This window comes from Martes martes (assembly GCF_963455335.1).
Source record: "Martes martes genome assembly, chromosome: 2".
NCBI classification, from domain to species: Eukaryota; Metazoa; Chordata; class Mammalia; order Carnivora; family Mustelidae; genus Martes; species Martes martes.
In genome coordinates this window covers 12356099-12375447 of record NC_137889.1, presented here as the reverse complement: position 1 = coordinate 12375447, position 19349 = coordinate 12356099, and positions in this window count along the sequence as shown.

The following is a 19349-nucleotide window of genomic DNA, read 5'->3' as shown; positions in this document are numbered from 1 at the left end:
CTTGTAATGAATAGGTTAATGGTCCAAGGCTCTCTAGACAATCCGGGGATAAATTGAGGGTTCATACATCAGTGATCAGAATACTAGCTTTGGCATCTGACAGGATTCAGACTCTAGCTCTGTCACTTAATAGCTGTGCTTTCTACTAAGTCAATCTTTTTTAATATCATTTTTTTCCAAATATGGAAATGGGGACAACAGTTAGTGAATGACAATTAAATGAGATATGCCATAACTAGGGTTCAAAAGATTTTTCAGCAGAGAAATCCTCAGTGAATGTTAGCTGCCTCTCTCTTCGTCATCATAATATAGGAACAGTAGTTTAATTACTCATGTTGTATCTGATTTCCATTGCTAGGAATGCCTGTTCTGTAATCTCTTCCCCTTGATTCTCTTGTTAGGGCAACTTGTCACTAATATGAAAAATGAAGTTGAATCCACTACTTTCAGGCTTGTAAGCAATTTTTTTCCATTAATTTTTTTAAAAATTGCAATGAATATATGCTGAAAGACTAAGCTAGTTATACCTCTTTACAGTTGATGCTTTGTTCCATCAGATTAGCACCGATAGCATGGATATGTAAGCAATGGGTATTATTTAATTAATAATAATTTTTTGGAAATGGAAGTTTTGCTCATATGATTGCTTTCCTGTTGGGCATGATGTCTTAAAAAGTGATTCATTTAAATCAAAACTCAATTATTACACCTTGAAATACTAGGTCTTTTAGATATGTTTTATAGCATTAATCTTTTATAAACCTTTAAAGAATGTTACTCAAACATCTCTCTATCATATTTGAAATATTGCCAGATTAAGACTCCTGCTCAGTGGGCATGATGGGGGAATGGTAGAATGTTCATCATTTCTAAGACTGATTACGATAACTCATAATTTCCTTTTCTCCTGGTCAGCTGCACCAGAAAATAGTGCTTAAAATGGATGAAGAAAAGAATCCTCACTTTCCTCGCTTAGTTTAGATTAACAGGCCGCTTCCCTCTTGCACCTGCTTTCTATACCTGGTACTACTTCTAGAAGAAAAACAAATAACCCGTCTTTTAGTAACCTATCTTAAGTTCCCTTTGGTACCATTTTAGATTAAAACACTGTTCAGCACCTACTTTGATCCAATTTTGGTTTCAGATGCCAGGGACAGAGGATTTACTACATGAGATTAGCTGTTTACTATATAGAGTTTGATGACAGAATACATTTTGGGGGGGAAGAAATAAAATTTGGGGCTTGCACCAGTTCAAGCTGAATGTGCTAGTCAGATGTAGAGTAAGGGGCACCTTTGGGAGTAATTAAAATGAGTAATGTCATGGAGGCAGGAGAGAGCACATTTTAGTCCAAGAAGCCTTTTTAAATTATTAAAGCTTAAATATTAGTAAATGGGATGCATGACAGATTAATGATAATAATGATAATGCCATTAGTATCTACTTATTAAATAGTCTGTATGTGACAAGTAATGTTGGCTGGTTTCATATACGTTGCTTCCATCCATCTTCACAATCTCACATTTCCAATTTTTACTTTAAAGATTTATTTGTTCATATCAGAGAGAGAGAGAGAGAGAGGTCACAATGTGATGGGGAGAGAGAGAGAGGGAGAGAGATTTGCAAGCAGACTCTGCACTGAGCATGGAGCCCAATGTGGGCTCCAATCCCACAACCCTGAGATCACAACCTGAGCCAAAACTAAGTTGGTTGCTCAGCTAACTGCACTACCCAGGCATCTTGGCACTTATTATTTTTATTCCCATTTCACACATGAGGAATATGTAGTGCGGAGATATTAATTAGCCTACCTATAATCGCCAGCTAGAAAATAGCAAAATGGCAGAGGCTCATTTCAAACCCAGGATCCTCTGATCACTGTGCCAGAAGAATCTCTTGTGCAATTCTTCTAAGACTTGGAACATTCCTGTCTTGGCCAAGGGGAGCTGGGGAAGGACCTAACTCTCATAAAATTTGGAGGCATCACCACGGGCCTAACGGCGTAGGTGTTTGCACTGAAGAGTGCTGCGTCCTCTCAAACCACATAACACAGACAGTTACATGTGGAATAAAGATAAGATGGTACTATATTTGAAAGATGAGTATTCTGCTCTTTTCTCCACAGCATTTACAGGGCATCATTTCCCTTCATTGTCTTGAGGGAAAACTACTTTTGGAGTGTAAGCTTACCTAGTCATGCCTCCCTTAATCTCTTCTCTCTGCTGTCGACAGCCAACCTTCTAGATAAGGTTCTTCATTAATTTAAGATTTGGGCAACAGGCTCCCCACATCCCTATCCCCGTCATTACTAGATGGCATGTCCTGGCCTCTCAGTCTCTTGATATTCACATTTTCAATGAGCTTTTAATCCTTTCCACCTCAGGCACCCACTCTCAGTGTCACAAAATAGGATACCTATACCTAAAATCCTATTTTGAAATGTTAACTCAAATATCCTTCCATCTCACCACAGACTTCTTTCCCTCTGCACTGCTGGCTCAGTTATTTTCACTCAATCTTTTATGTGACTCCATCAGTATCATTACACCTGGTTTTCTGGTCTTTGTTTCATTTCCCATGCTGCTCGGTATCAATGGCAAACTAATTATTCTCTTACCACCATCTTGCAGTCTCATGCTGTTTTTTTCTTTCTACACTACTTGGAAAATTCCATCCTGGATTAATACCACCTTGAGTTTTCCTGCTGCAGGGCTAGAGAAAATCATGTTGTCCTCTGAAGAGCCATAGTCAGCAACCTCAAAGTCTCCGCAATACTGAGTACTTCCAATGTATTTCTCTAGTTGCTATTCTTCGCCATTCAAAATAATGACTATTTCAAACCCTCCTTATTCCCCTCTACCCCATGAGTCTATTGTTGCCCATTATTTTTAATATGATCATCCTTCCTATAGCAAATACTTTAATTTCCCATTATCGAACCAATAAAATCTTTAAGCATTAGCATCCATCCTTTCCTCTCCCGCTTGTGATATCATGTGAAAGATACTCCTTTCCTTTTAAAAAACCATCTTCTACACTGGATTGCTGCACCCCATCTCTGCCAATTTTCTCCAGGATTTTATGTCACCATTAAAAAACAACAACAACAACAAAAAACTTCCCTGTTCATTTCACATCTTTCCCCTTAAGCATTCCTATTTATGTTCTCAATCTCATAGCCAAATTTGAAAAGAATATTCTGCAATTTTTGCTCTTATTTCTTCCTCTATCATTCCTATGACAATGTTCTTTCATTTGGATTTTTGAGTCACTGCTCTATCGATGCTCTGTTGCTAAGGCAACTTTTGATACTCTTGTTTAGTTCAAGGAGATACTTCATAATTCTCACCTTACTGGACTTTTAAGCACTTTGTTAAAACACTGTCTTCTTCCCTTGGCTCCTAAAACGATCTCCCTTTCGATGTGTTCCTTACTTCTCTGTTTCTTCTCAGTTTCCTTTCTCAATTCTTCTCTACCCAATCACTAAAGTTTGGAGAATTTCAGGTTCTTTCTGTTCAGGACTTTTTTACTTCCCAATGATCTCTTTACAAACAATTTCATTCTCTATCATAATCTCTATCATTTGTGGCCATGTAAAAGCCAATCACTCCAAATTTAAATCTTTGTCCAGATTCTGGATTCCAGAACAACAGATATTCTATCCATTTTATATATTTTGTAGCCACTTCAAGCCAAACATAACAAAAATTAAAAAGACTGGCATGTTTCTCCAGCCAGAAACACGTGAATCATTTTGGCTCTTCTCTTCTCATCTCTAACTCATCCAGTGCGCTCTCTTCTCTAACCAGCTGTGAAATCCATGTGCTTGTCTCCATCTTTTACCAGGCACTTACACCTTCACCCTTTTTCCTTCCTAAACTAGTGTAAAATCTGCCAAATTGGTTGTCCCATATCTTCTCCTTTCTATAGAGTCTGTTCTTTCCACACATAAATCAGAGTGATGACTTTACTTGTTTTAGGGAGAGTGAGAGGGAGACAATGAGAGAGTGAGTGGGCAGGAGGTGCAAAGGGAGAGGGAGAGAGAGAATCTTGGGCAGGCTCCATGTCCAGGGCAGAGCCCGATGCGCATTCAGGTTCAAGACCCTGAGGTCATGACCTGAACTGAAATCAGGAGTCAGATGCTTAATTACCTGAGCTACCCAGGCACCCCCAGAGTGATGGTTTTTAAAAGATACTTATTTATTTATATGACAGAGATAGAAAGAGAGAGCATACAAGCAGGAGAAGTGGCGGAGGGAGAGGAGGAAGCAGGTTCCCCACTGAGCAGGGAGCCTGATATGGGACTCAATCCCAGGAGCCTGGGATCAGGACCTGAGCCAAAGGCAGAGGCTTAACAATTAAGTCACCCAGGCACCCCAGAATGATGATTTTTAATAGATATCTAACCTTATCACTTTCCTGCTTAAGGTTCCCCAATGGTTTCTCATGGCACTTAGAATAAAGACAAATTTCTTAAATAGTGTCTACAAGGTCCTTCACTCATTGTGGCAGTACGATCTCCACTGTCCTCTCTGCTTTCTGTGCTCCAAACACAGCAGACACCTTTCAGTTCAACATGGGTACCAGGCAGTGCCCTATCTCAGTACCTGTTCTTTCTGCTGCCTACAGTGCTCTTCCTTACATCACTACCTTAGGCCTCAAGTCAATTCTACTAGCAAATCCCAGTGCACCCCACTTCCCTTCTATGACAATGGCAGCTCTGCCCGTTCCATGTAAACCAAGATACGGTTTTGTGCTTTATTCTGTATATCACTCAGAAAAACTTGTAATGATAGCACAGTGTAGGTTTGAGTTTCATGATCCCCACCACCTTGTAACAAAGTTCTTGGTACGTAAATATTTGTTAACTGGAAGAATGTTGCTTACATTAAACTTCTTTAAAGACTAAAATTACTTTTCTTAAGTGTTTCTTTTGTTGTCATTATTCAGATTAATTATAGCCTATAACTGAAAATTATTGCAGGGCCAAAGCCAAAGTGAGGTTTTCATTCTCCTTAGTGACACCACATATTATGGAATCATTAGTTCTAGAATAATGCATCCAGACTTACAAATGAAGATTTGAGAGATCAACTTTGGTCTTTTCTATGCTTTCCACTCAAGGATGTTGTCAAAACACAAACAGAAATGTAAACGATAACAGGAGACTAGGAGAAACTGGTGTCATCTGAAAAGTCAGGTCACATTCTGAATGGGAGGCTCAAACTCCCAGATAAGCAAAGCAATTCTGAATTACAACACACCTCTCTTTTTCCCACAGCAAAATCCCATCATCCAGAAGACAATAACATCATTAGGGGGAAAAGGAGCAGATGCTTTTTTCTCCTTGAAATATTTCTGTCTCTAGTAAGCAAGCAGTTGTAGCCCTTCAAGACTTGTTTTATTTCTGCAAAATTACTCTGAAAGTGTTTGCAATGAATATTATTCAGGTAACTAACTCCAAAAATGCTATCATAAGGAAGAGAACCCATCGTATTTATAACGTATAGTACTTATAAAAATGCACGCTTGACTATAAATGATGCTATGGTGATATCATCAGACAGAATACAGGCTATTCACAACTTTCAAGGGCTTAAAGAATGCGTGTGTTAAATGCCATATACTTTTTTTTCCCCATTAAAGTAATATCTGTAAGTAAATGAGAATATCAATTAAATACAATACTTTTCCTACATATTAATTAGTAGCTCAATGAACAATGTGACTTAAAAATATGCAGAATGACATAAGTAACAGGTTTTTTCATCCATTTTAATAGTGTCTTCAACGAAAAATGTACTATTTCACTTTGCTCTGAAAGGAAATTGTTTCTTAATTTCAATTTCTGCAAAACTTAATGATGAGTTCTGTCAATGAAAGAATATAAAGACCTTGACTTTATGGTTAATATACCAAACAAAATGAACCCCTTCATTAATTACATGTGTTTTCTAACTTTTAATTCTACTGTTATTGAAATATAATTTTCGTATAATTGTATCGCTCATTTCACCCTTCCTTCTTCAAATAATTAGATTACCCAAATTACTTATCTCCAAAGTAAAATCTATCCCATGTTGACAGACAGGAGTCCCATGTCAGGAAGATTTCTCACAGCGTGTAATTAGCTCAGTTCAACCCACCAGCAATATCAGAAAATGATATATAGCCTATATCCTAACGATAGCAGAAAACTTGCACCGTCTTTATTTGCCAAAGCAACCACGCTCTTAATTTCATGAGCGTATTTTTAGTTTCAAGTAACTTGGGAAAAGGTAATAGGTGACAAAGTCAGAAAGTAAAGTGTAAAAATATGGTACAGAACTCTAGCTATATATAATACCTAGAAAATGTATAGAAAAGTGCATTTGCATTCCAATAACACCTGTGACATTTAGACATTCTATAGAATTCCTGCTCTCAATCTTTGCCTGCATCATATGCCAGTATTAGTTCTCTCTGGATAGAGTCAGAGACCATAAAATAGTGGAGTGCTTAGAGGACATACGGAAAAGCAAGGAATAAATTTCTATGCTTTTCTGCTTTGTATAATTCTTATTCAAAAAGCAGACAATGAAATTATAACTCTGTTTAGAAAAAAACTTGGAAATCCCCAATCAAAATCTTTAACCTTAACAACACCCAAAAAAGGAAAATAAAAAATGCAGCTTTATAAGTTTTGCTTTATAATATACTCATCAGCAGGCCCAACAGTCTTCTAACACCAAGCATTAGATTATATATATATATATATATATATCTTATGAAATAAACTCACTTCATATAGATACACAGGGTCTGCTCATTAACACAGCAAATATCCTTGATTTCCATTTAACGATCTCACCAGCATACAACAGATTCTCATTCACATAGTTCACTACACACTTGTTATAGATTTTTTTTTTTCTGGCAACATTTATCTTTCCTGTTTTATGAACCAAAGCCATTTTATGTTTTCTACCTCTTCTCTATAAAATTCTCATAAATAATTACTGGATTTCAAAGGCTCCTGGCAGCGGGACACTTGATAATAGCTTATTTGTAACTGATGTTGAAAGAAATGCGATGTTGGGATTAAAGACCTACAAGATAGCCCGATGTCTTTCTTTCTGCTTCTGGGTTGGTCTGTGTGGCATTGCATACTTATGCACAAAGAAAACGCAAGATGTCATTTATTTACAGAAGTACGCTGGCTAAAGGCAGGGTGCAAAAAAAAAAAAAAAAAAAAGTGTAAAGAGAAAAGGTAGATGTTTGGCAGTTCCTTAGAAGTTATGTCTCAGAGAATGACAGGACTGACTGGAAAATCAGAAAGCAAGTTTCTCCAGGAGACAGGGCTATCAAAGCCCCTGGCCTCACACAGGCACTCACCATTGTCTGTAGTCCCACCAGGAAGCTGTTCCTGACCGTCAGGTGGGCAGACTGCTGCAAAGTCAGTGCCCAGGCCTCCCGGCTCTGGCTACGTGGAGAATGGCGGCCACTCAGCCTTCTCAGGAAGTGACACTTCTCAGGAAACAGCTCTTGTCCTGGAAAGAAAAGGGCATTCCTTAGACAGAGACCAACAAATCACTATGACTGCACGTGAATAATCTACCTACACAAAATCAATTTGTATTGGTAATTCTTAGGTTTCAGTATTTAAATTCCACGAGTTATAAAGGTGGTTGTTGGTTTCTTTTTTTCCTGGAAAAGAGAAATAAATGGACACAACTGATACAGTCATGCATTTGTACGTATACAATGTTGGCTTAAGATATACAAAACTCCAAAAGGGTATGGAGGTAGCAGGCTCAACAAGATTCAGGTCCTGATGTTCTAGCCAATGGATTTAATTTTCTTGGGATATTCAAGTTACAGTAGTTAAGTCTGATGTGATCATGTATTGGGTATTTATAGTCTGTTCACATATTATAGCACACATTAAGGATGCTGGTAGCTGTGGAAATAAACTCAACTTTACAGAAAAATTTACCTTTGTAAAATGATAGATTGTTACTTCTACAAGGAAGAAGGAGACAACACCACTGCTAGGTGTAACTCCTTTGCCATTCCTAGGATTTCCTTCCATTTTATGGGCACTCCACTGGTAAAGTAGTCCAGGCAACATCTGCCCTAGGGAAGATGAAATGACTTCCTGATCTCTGAGCTGGGAAAACATCTGGATCATCTTAACAAGGACGACTCTCATCTCTTTCTCTTGGGAGCTGGCCTCCCCTCAGAAAACACTTCTTTACTGTGCTCCTACACTCAGTGAGCTTATTCAGGAGCGGGTAGTGTCCAGGATAGAAGGAGTGGGTAGGGATGGTGGCCATGAACAGGAGATCGAGGGGAAGAACAGCAGCACTCCAAGGAACAGGAAAGTGACCACTGTCTAGAAGGCAGGACGTGTGGAGAAGTGAATCGGAGGAGATACGCCAGAAGACAGACCGCGGGGGAGGGGCCGGCTCCCAGGAAGTGGTGGAGCCCCAAATCCGAACTTTTAGAAGTCTGCTCCATGGAGGGACATCGCTCCAGAGGTTAAGCAGAGGTGGAGCCCTCATGGGGACAGTGTGGTCTCAGGTCCCGCAGGGTCACTGAAAGACCAGGTGTGTCTTACTGCCGGCAGAGCAGTCAGGTATCAGAGCGGGGAAGCCAGCTGCAGAGACGGAGCCGAGGAGTGAGCTCTCAGCTCAGGGTTACCTTAAACTGTGATCCAAGGCACTGTCAGACCACTGCCTTTCGAACAAGGACCCCACAAGTGGCAGATCCGGGGAGACTCAGCTTCCTCCCCGGGAGGAGGGCTGCAGGAGCGTGCTGCAGGACTCGGCTGGGTTTGGAGACTCCAAACGGGGCCGGGTGCCAGAGACAGAAATCCTCGGTCCTGGGCCGGGTGAGCTCGGAGCACGGCCGGAGACCAAGGGGACAGGAGGGACTGACTGCTTTTCTCTGAGAGTGCACTAAGGACTGGGCCCCGAGCTCTCGGCTGCTCGAAGCCCGAGACTGGGAGGCGCCATCTTCATTCCCGTCCTCCGGACTCTACGGAAAGCGCTCAGGGAACAAAAGCTCCCGAGAGCGAACCCACGCAGATTAATTAGTGTGGCCCCCGGCAAGGGCAGGGAAATTCCGCCTCCGGCAAAGACATTTGAGAATCAGGGCAACAGGCTCCTCCTGCAGAAGATCAGCAGGAACATCCAGCCAAGACCAAGTTTACCGAGCAATGAGAACTGCAAAACCTCAGATATATGGGAATACAGCATATGGAATTCATGACTTTTTCCCCAGGATGATTTAGTCTTTCAAATTAAATTTTTAAATTTTGTTTCTTATTCTATTAAAAAAAAATTCCCCTTTCCTCTTTTAATCTATTTAAACTATTTTATCTTATCAATACCTTTTTAAAATATCTTTTAAATTTTCATTGTTATAGTCATAATTCTATCCCTTCATTGTATTTAACCTTATTTTTTGAAAACATACAGGTTTTTCTTTCTCTAAAATTCTGGGACACAGTTTCTTCTAACAGATCAAAACATACCCTAAATCTAATGCATGGCTTTGTTCTAGTCTCCAGTCTGATCACATTCATTCCTTTTTTTTTTCCAACCAACTTCTTATCAATTCCTTTTTTAGAATCTTTTAAAATTTTCATCTTTACAGTCATATTCCATCCCTTCATTGTGTTTACCCTTATTTTTGTATATATAAGTTTTTCTTTCTTTAACAATTTGGGATGCAGTTTCTTCTAACAGACCAAAATACAACCAAAATCAAATGTGTGGCTCTGTTCTAGTCACCAATCTAATATATATATGTATATAGATAGATATAGACATAGCTATAGATAGATATAGATGTAGATATCTATAGGTATAGATATAGATATCAGTATAGATAGATAGATAGATAGATATAGATAGATAGAGATTTTTTTCCCTCCTTTCTTCTCTCCCAGTTTCAGGTCTCTTCTGATTTGGTTAGTGTATATTTTTTCTGGGGTCATTGCTACCCTTCTAGTATTTTGTTGTCTCATTCTTCTATTCTTATCTGGATAACATGACAAAGTGGAAAACTCATCTCAAAAAAACAAACAAACAAACAAACAAACAAAAAACAAGAGCCAGTACTGATATGGCAAAGAAGTCAACCTCTCACTCTTTGCAGGTGATATGATACTTTCTGTGAAAAACATAAAAGACTCCACTCCAGAACTGCTAGATCTCATACAGGAATTCAGTAAAGTGTCAGAATATAAAATCAATACACAGAAATCAGTTGCATTTCTATACACCAACAAGACAAAAGAAAGAGAAATCAAGGGGTTAATCCCAATAACCACTGCACCGAAACTGTAAGACACCTAGGAATAAATCTAAACAAAGAAGCAAAGAATCTGTACTCAGAAAACTATAGTAAGGTACTCATGAAAGAAAATGAGAAAGACACAAAGAAATGGAAAAATGTTCCATGTTCGTGGATTAGATGAACAACCATTGTGAAAATGTCTATGCTACCTAAAGCAATCTACACATTTCATGCAATCCCTATCAAAATACCATCAATTTTTTTCAAAGAAATGGAACAAATAATCCTAAAATTTATATGGAACCAGAAAAGACCCTGAAGAGCCAGAGGAATGTTGAAAAGGAAACCAAAGTTGGCAGCATCAGAATTCCAGACTTCAAGCTCTATTACAAAGCTGTAATCCTCAAGACAGTATGGTACTGGCAAAAAAAACAGACACCCAGATCAATGGAACAGAACAGAGAGCCCAGAAATGTACCCTCAACTCTATGGTCAACTAATCTTCAACAAAGCAGGGAAGAATTTCCAATGGAAGAAAGATAGTCTCTTCATCAGATGGTGTTGTGAAAATTAGACAGCCACATGGAGAAGAATGAAACTGCACCATTTCCTTACACCACACACAAAAATAGACTCAAAATGGAGGAAAGACCTCAATGTGAGTTAGGAATCCATCAAAATCTTGAAAAAAATACAGGCAGCAACCTCTTCGACCTCAGCTGCAGCAAATTCTTCCTAGGAACTTCACCAAAGGCAAAGGAAGCAAGGGGAAAAATGAACTATTGGGACTTCATCAAGATAAAAACTTTTTCACTGAAAAAGAAACAGTCAACAAAACCTAAAGACAACTGACAGAATGGGAGAAGATATTTGCAAACGACATATCAAATAAAGGGCTAGTATCCAAAATCTATAAGGAACTTATCAAACTCAACACCCAAAGAACAAATAATCCAATCAAGAAATCACTTGGCATCAGGGAAATACAGATCAAAACCACAATGAGATACCACCTCACACCAGTCAAATTGGCTAAAATTAACAAGTCAGGAAATGACAGATGTTGGCGAGGATGCAGAGGAAGGGGAACCCTCCTACACTCTTGGTGGGAATGCAAGCTGGGGCAGCCACTCTGGAAAACAGTATGGAGGCTCCTCAAAAAAATTGAAAATAGAGCTACCCTACAACCCAGCAAACGCACTACTGGGTATTTATCCTAAAGACAAGAATGTAGTGATCCGAAGGGTCACGTCTCCCTGAATGTTTATAGCAGCGATATCCACAACAGCCAAACCATGGAAAAAATCTAGATGTCCATCAACAGATGAATGGATAATGAAGATGTGTTATATATCTACAACGGAATACTATCCAGCCATCAAGGGAAAAAAAAGAAATCTTGCCATTTGGAACAACGTGGTGGATGGAACTAGAGGGTATTATGCCAAGCGAAATAAGTCAATCAGAGAAAGACAATTATCATACGATCTCTCTGATATGAGGAATTTGAGAGGAAGGGCAGGGAATTGTGGAGGGCAGTGAGGGAAAAAAGGAAACAAGATGGGACTGGGGAGGGAGACAAACCACAAGAGATGTTTAATCTCAAAAAACAAAGTGAGGGTTGCTGGGGGGTGGGGAGGGAAAGGACAGGGTGGCTGGATTATAGACACTGGAGAGGGTATGTGCTATGTTGAGTGCTGTGATATGTATAAGACTGATGATTCACAGACCTGTACCACTGGGGCATATAATATATTATATATTAATACAAAATTTTTAAAAGTACCAAAATAGTTTAAGATCATCACAACATATCTTTGAAATGAGGGCATAAGAACTATAGTATTTAAATGTTATTATCTTCAAAGATCAAACCCAAGAATCTCCCTGCTCCTCCCCGCTCAAAACTTAAGACTCTCCCTGTCCCTCACCCCTCAATACGCTCTGCTGTGGTATATGGTGTTAACATGTAATAAAAAACCCCTAAAGCTGGTGTAGATCATCCACCAGCATGTAGTGGGGAAATCTACACAAAGTAAAGAGTTTTCACAAAAAAATAATCATTGAATATTAGCAATTGCTTATAGCACTAGAGACATTATCCTAAGATATCACAGATAGCCAAGTAGAAATCTGAACGGTGTATCGCAGCTCGCCCTTTGAAGGACTGGTACGCAAACAATGGGGCCACTAGCCCTCCATGTTCAAACAACTCCCAACAGTTGAGGAATCAAACCCTTCACGTGGTTTTCTCCCAAGCCAGCTTTAGTGGTAGTCATGACTGTGATGGTGGTATAAGCTGTGAAGGCGGTGGTTGCAGTGCCCACAGCACTTGACAGCCTCAAGATAGGAAACAGAACCGGGATTTTCAAAATGTCATAAGATAATAGGGTTTGGTGAACAGCAAGGTACTTCACAGATGAGTGTCTAGTAATTACATTTACGGAAGTTTGTTTTCTCTGCTTATCACGGATTGTGTATCCTCTTGTAAATCATCCTCGAACGGGAAGAATACAACAGCACACAGAGTTTCCGAAAACAAATCTGAAACTCATCAAGTCAAGTAAAATAAAATAGGGAAGAGTCACATTTGTCCAGGGAGGGTGTGGGCCTGCAGCGGTCTCAGATGGTTCTAGGCTTTCTAAAGCTACTGAAAGGGTAGAGTTTGGGTCCTTCTTTGTACCAGACAGACCCTGATCATCATGAAATGCTGGGCTAATCTAGGCCGGAGGGTTTGCAGGAGATACTGAACAAACTAAACAGGCTGAACAACTGCTCCAAAGGACAGGAACTTGTAAAAGGATGCCTGATGCGTGCTGGTCAGGAATTCCTTGGAAAAGGAACCGCACAGATGTATTAAGCACTTGTCAATTTCTGGGTTTGGGTAGAATTTAGGGTATGCCACTTAGAGAGGTGTTCCGACTAGGAGGAAGGCAGGCTATACCTCAGGATAGTCTCGAAGGAGTTGGAGTGTACCTCTTTACCTGTACCCAAATGACGTCCACATAAATTAGACATCTCTCAACAGTTGATATTTCATAGATGCTTATATATGAACATTAGCCAAGTTACTCATAAACTCATTAGTCTTTTAGAGTAAGTTATTAAGGTAACAATTATCAACAGATGGTGATATTATATATGCCATATAACATTACATACCAAATAATAAAATACATAACATACAACAATATCTATAAATACAGTCAAATATAAATATATGAAATAGGAAAAGAAATATATGTTGATAAAATATAAACATATTTGTAATAAAACTTATATGAACCTGTATATATTTATAAACTAAATAATTTCATGGATATACATGTTTATCATTGTTTCAGAGAATGCATTTTGGTGCATTATTTTCCCGGGTAGATACACGTGTGTCTATACACAGAGCACCCTAATGTGCTTCATTTCCAAAGTGTGCAGTCCTGGAACAATTCCTGCCAATAAAATGAGTGTGGCAAACAATATTTGAGCTTTCATGTCATCCTTTCAGAGTTTGGATGCATCGCCAGCATGTAATGGAGATTACAGCTAAATAAATGACTCAATAGTCTACCTTGTAGAAATGGCCATATTTAGCTTTTAGGGTAATGTTAACTTCACTATGGTATTAGTAATCTCATCAACTTTTTGGTTAGGGATGGATAAATAACTAGCTTTTAGTATGTAAATTACCAACAAAAACGTTTTGCAGAAAATGGGTCAGGTTAGAGATGTAAATGAGGCCTAAAATGTCTCATTAGGTTTTGAATTGCCTTTTTTTTTTCCCTAAGCATTATAAATCTTGCAAGCTTTTGGGGTAATTTTCTTGCTTGAATAAGCTAGTAAGGTCTTTTCCAATAATAAATGAACTAAAATACTAATTCTCAAAACTAATTCTGCTTGAAAATATAGAGCAAATGGAATATTGAAGTTTCATTTATTTTAAAGTTACTCATTTTCCCCCTAATATTTTTAGATAATATGTTGTACAGAACACATGTAGAGATTTCATCATAATGGACGTGTTATTTAGGCATGGAAATGTGTTTTTCAATGTCTCTCATTTAAAATCATCTGTATGTTGGAAGGCTACTGATCAGATCTTGGGACAAATCATTAACTACGGAATATAAGTCTATCTTTTGTGAAGGAATGTATCTTTGATTTAGCCAAAAGTCTCTGTGGTTCCCTTCTGACAAGTCCTACTTGTAACACTCATTACTAATCCATATTTCAGAACAAATACTATGCAAAAACGTAATGTTGCTCACAGTGCTGCTCTTGGCCGGCTTACGTAGTTAAACGATCACCGCAGACGCAGATCCCAGGCAAAGCCGCCTTAGATCTTAGGAGACACTCAGAAAACAGTGTCACATCACAGAGGAGGCTGTCACGCACAGTTTCGCACATCCAACTTTTACCACACTGGTCTCTCTTCCACGTACTGCTAATTTGCGACACTCTAAATTGGCCTTGTGTGACAATGTATGGAGTGTTTGTTGGTTATGTTCATCTATCACAGTGTTGCCAATGTTTGGGACGGTTTAACATAGCCAGCTCAGGACAGGGGGCTGGATATCTGTCACTCTAAAAGCTGCAGAAGTGACATAGTAAATAAATATGGCAGATCACAGCCATGACCTACACTTAACTAGCTTAAAAACAGAAAAGGGAAAGGGATCAACTCATGGTCATTACTTGGTTTGTTTCTGTGTGGGGCCAAGTTAAGGAAAAACAAATAGAGTCCGTGATTTTAAAAGGACACCAGGATAGCTTTCTTCTTGTAGTCAACAACCAATGTCACTGTTTGCCACTACCTAAGAAAATTAACTCTTTCTTATCTGAATTCTCGTGCCTTCCCAATGGCGTAGAGTACTTAACCACGTTGTATAGAAGGCAAAATTGGAATCCTTAGAGTTTAGTGAATGGCCTGTAGAAGGGGCTAGGACCAGGGTTAGAAGTTCTGTCCCTCATCAAGACCATCCTCTTTTCCTTTCTAACTCAAGTTTAGCAGACACCTGTTCAGTGCTTACATACAGCCCTGTGCTATTTGCTATCTCATGCATAAGTTGGTGTCTTGTGTCTCTACATACGCTTTCATTTTGTTAACAGAAAGAACCATGTTTTATTTTCTTTGACTCACTCACAGCACATACTTTTTAATCTATGCTTAAAAGACCAACTTAATACAAATACCCATGATTTGAGTACAGTGTGGAAATAAAAGGAGGTTTTTCTGGCTTGTACCTTTATTAATTCACCTAGAAACTATATCTCTCAAGAAGTTGTAGACACGTACTTTTAGTTTTAGAAACACCTATTCACTCCTGGGTCATTCCTACCTAGATGGGCTACTTTGAAGGCCATCACTTGAACTTACTGTTATTCTAGATCCCCCAAGGCTCAGAGTGTCTAAAATGCCTTGCCCAAGGTTGTAACTGGTAGGTAGTAAAGTTCCTAACTATCTCTTTGGACATCTCTTTGCACAGCACCTCTGTATGAACTAGTGTTTATAACTGCTATTTTTATCATCTATATAGAAGTAAAACTCTTGTGAAATCTGAAGGATACTTTTTACTTAGTACGCAGCCAGCAGAATGTCATAATGATAAATGTAAACTTTAAAATCTTACATGAATAACAAGTTATCAAAATGTTGATGAGTTAGAACAAGAGGAACCATCTACAGGTCGGTACAACTTAAAGTCAATGAGCTGGATCCAGGAAACCTGATGTTTCTTCCTTGTTGGTTTAGGCTGTGTACACGAATATATTTATAAATGACAGATTATAATTTGAAAGTATAAAGCAAGGGTGCCTGTGTGGTTCAGTTGGTTAAGCATCCAATTCTTGATTTCGGCTCAAGTCATGATCTCAGAGTCATAAGACTGAGCTCCAAGTTGGGTTCCATGCTGGACCTGGACATGGAACCTGCTTAGGATTCTCTCTCTCCCCCCACCCCAATCCCTGTCTCCCTCTCTTAAAAAAAAAAGTATTAATACAAATATACAAATTCTTTTTATTCATGGATTTCATTTCATTTCTTCCTATCTCTCCCATCCTGCGATTTTGTGGGAAGTCAATTTTGAGGAAAAAAAATTATGAAGTTCAGATGTATCAGAGAAGAAAGCATGTTAATGGGAAAATAGTAAGTGTTATCGAATGAGTGAGTGATGATATGTTAGGTAGCATAACTATAATAACACAGTGAAATCAACTATGAATTATATGTGTGTGTGTGTGTGTGTGTGCGTGTGTGCATGTGTGCGTGTGTGGGTGTGTATGGCCATAAAAGTCTACATCCCAGGAGATCACAGAATATATCTGAATTGTTCACCTCTACATACCCAGCGCCAGGTGGAGTACTGGACCTATGTCCCGTTATTCAATGGATATGTGCAGCATTGATGAATGCCCCCTCTCAAAACCAGCTTATAATCCAGGAGAGTAAGAAACATTCAGAATATTTTCTACTCTTTCTTATTTCTGGCCTCAGTTCTTCTCCCCACCCCCCAAGATTTGATTTATTTATTTATTTATTTATTTAAGAGAGAGAGCCTGAGCAGGAGAAGGGGCAGAGGGCAGAAAGAGCGAGAAAATCTCCAGCAGACTCCACGCTGAGTGCAGAGCCCAATGCGGGGTTCGATCTCACCATCTGAGGTCAGGACTTCAGCCAAAATAAAAAATCGAAGGCTTAGCCAGCTGCACCACCCAGGTGCCCCTGGTCTTAGTTCTTAAAAAGGACAAGCAGCCTCTTGCTAATATTTGGGAGGAAGTTTTGTCTTTTCTCTAACTCTTTTATCTATTAGGCACTAACTAGACCAGCCTCATGTGTTCTCTGGGATGCTGCATGCCGCAAATTCTACTCCTACTGACCGGGGGCGGAGAGGGGGGGCTGTCCAATGCTCTGAACAGACCTCACGCTGCCCTATCTGCCCAACGGTAAGCACTGTAACTGCAACTATTGTCAGCCATGGCCCTAAAATCCTAGACGTGGGAGGAGGGGAATGCAGTAAGTTGCCCAATTTGGACCTCCAGTCTAAGCCCTGTTCTCATATACAGCATTGCTACTTAAATCTTATTTTCATCCTCATCATCTAATTCCTGTGTGCATTTCTAATGATTTTGCAGGGTGTAGAGCAGATCACAGCTGAGTGATTACCCTTGAGTCAAACCTCAACGGTAGATAGAACATATGCTTAGAGTTACTCCATTTTTCACAACAAGCCAATTTGATTTGTTGCTCAGTGGGAAAGCTTGTTATAATTGTTTATTTAATGGATTTTTCAAATCATCTTTTTTTGACTTTCTGACTACTAATATTTTAGCTGCAATACTGTTTGAGAACTCAAAAAACACTGTGCCTTCAAGGATTTTTAATTCGAGTCCATCTCCTCCTAACCCAAACCCAAGCCCAATGGTACTTTAACTTGAATTACTGGGTCAGATAGTTCTCACCTCTTTGATCCCAGGAAATTGTGATGCCATCATTTCTAGGAGTCAATTCAGTTAGAGCAGGAGAGAAAATGGGAATACCAGTGGATCAGAAGTCAAGGAGCTGTAGCTCTGTCCCATTTGGGTTTATAACCTTGGCCAAGTCATTTAATTTCTGTAAGCATCAGTTTCCTCATCTATAAAATTAGGATTTTAGTCTAACTGTCTCCAAGGTATCTTCTGGACCTAATGTTCCATCGTAGAAGCTTCCAGTTGTGGTACAGGAACCTGGAAATCTCCCATTCCTTCCAAGGTTGTGTCAGGAGACATATTAGACTGTATGAGAGGTAGAAGCCTTACGTCAAATAATGCTGTGAATAACTTTTTCCCCCCTATAGTGGTCTTTGAAAAGTTATTCCACTTTTTTGAGTTACTCCTTTTTTGTTTGCTTGTTTTTGTATGACTATTTTTCAACCAGAACCAACACCAAAACTCACACCAAACAAATGCACCATAAGAAGGGATGATTTGACATTAGAGTTTCAGACAAAGATACAGTCACCAATTTGCTCAGCACAACATTTGCTAGTCAAAGAATAAATCTGAATCATGCACCATGTCTGAATGAAGCCAAAATGTTTTGCTTTGTATAGGTCATTTTAGTAAGAGAGATGAGAAGAGTAACATTTAAAAACTCTTTAGTGTGATACACATATGCTATTCTCAAGTATTTCAAAGGACTCTCATATTTTGCCTTTATTTTTTCTTCATGGTGCTTCTCTGGACTATAACTTCATTTCGTGTGTGTGTGTGTGTGTGTGTGTGTGTTACAATACAAGTTAGAACTGAATATTCATACTTGATATAGAAGCACAGAACCCTTAAATAAAAAATTGTTCAAATGAAAATCATTTGGTTTAAATCTCACTATTATATCAAAACTCAACTAATCACTTTGTGGCTATAACTTTACCTGTTAAGTTCAGTCTGGATATAAGAAATCCATGAGCTCTAAAACAGTTAAAAAAATTGGTAAAGGAAATAAAACAACAGTCTTTTTGTTTTTTTACTTTTTAAATACAAATTATATTTATGTTCTAAAATTTTACTTGAAAAACTCATTTTAATTTTCAACTAATATATATTTATGTGTATATATATGTGCATATTAAATGTAAACAACTTTGGGCTGGGATGAAGTATGTTATAAACTGACTCATGCAAATTGAAGGAAATTTTTATTTATTTTATTGTTATTTTTTTAACTTAGTGGCAGACTTTCAGGAAGCAGTTAAATTTATAAAGCCGCAAAGCCAAGGACAGGTGTATTCATGTCCATCTTCTCACCTGAGTAAGGATGTATCACATTTTGAAGATTCCAGTTAAAATGAGGATCTCCTCCTCTTCAGCAGATCGCCAAAACTTCAAAGCTTATAGATTCTGTTGTGGAATCTTCAGCCAGCAAGCGTCAGTGGGGTGTGTGTGTGTGTGTGTGTGTGTGTGTGTGTGTTTGCCTGCATGTGTGTGCATATAGGCGTGTGCCCCTGCAGTCACATGTATGACAATATTTAGGAGTACACTGGACTTAAGTATGTGCATAGAGAAAAGAGATACACATCCCTTTAATGAGCACATAA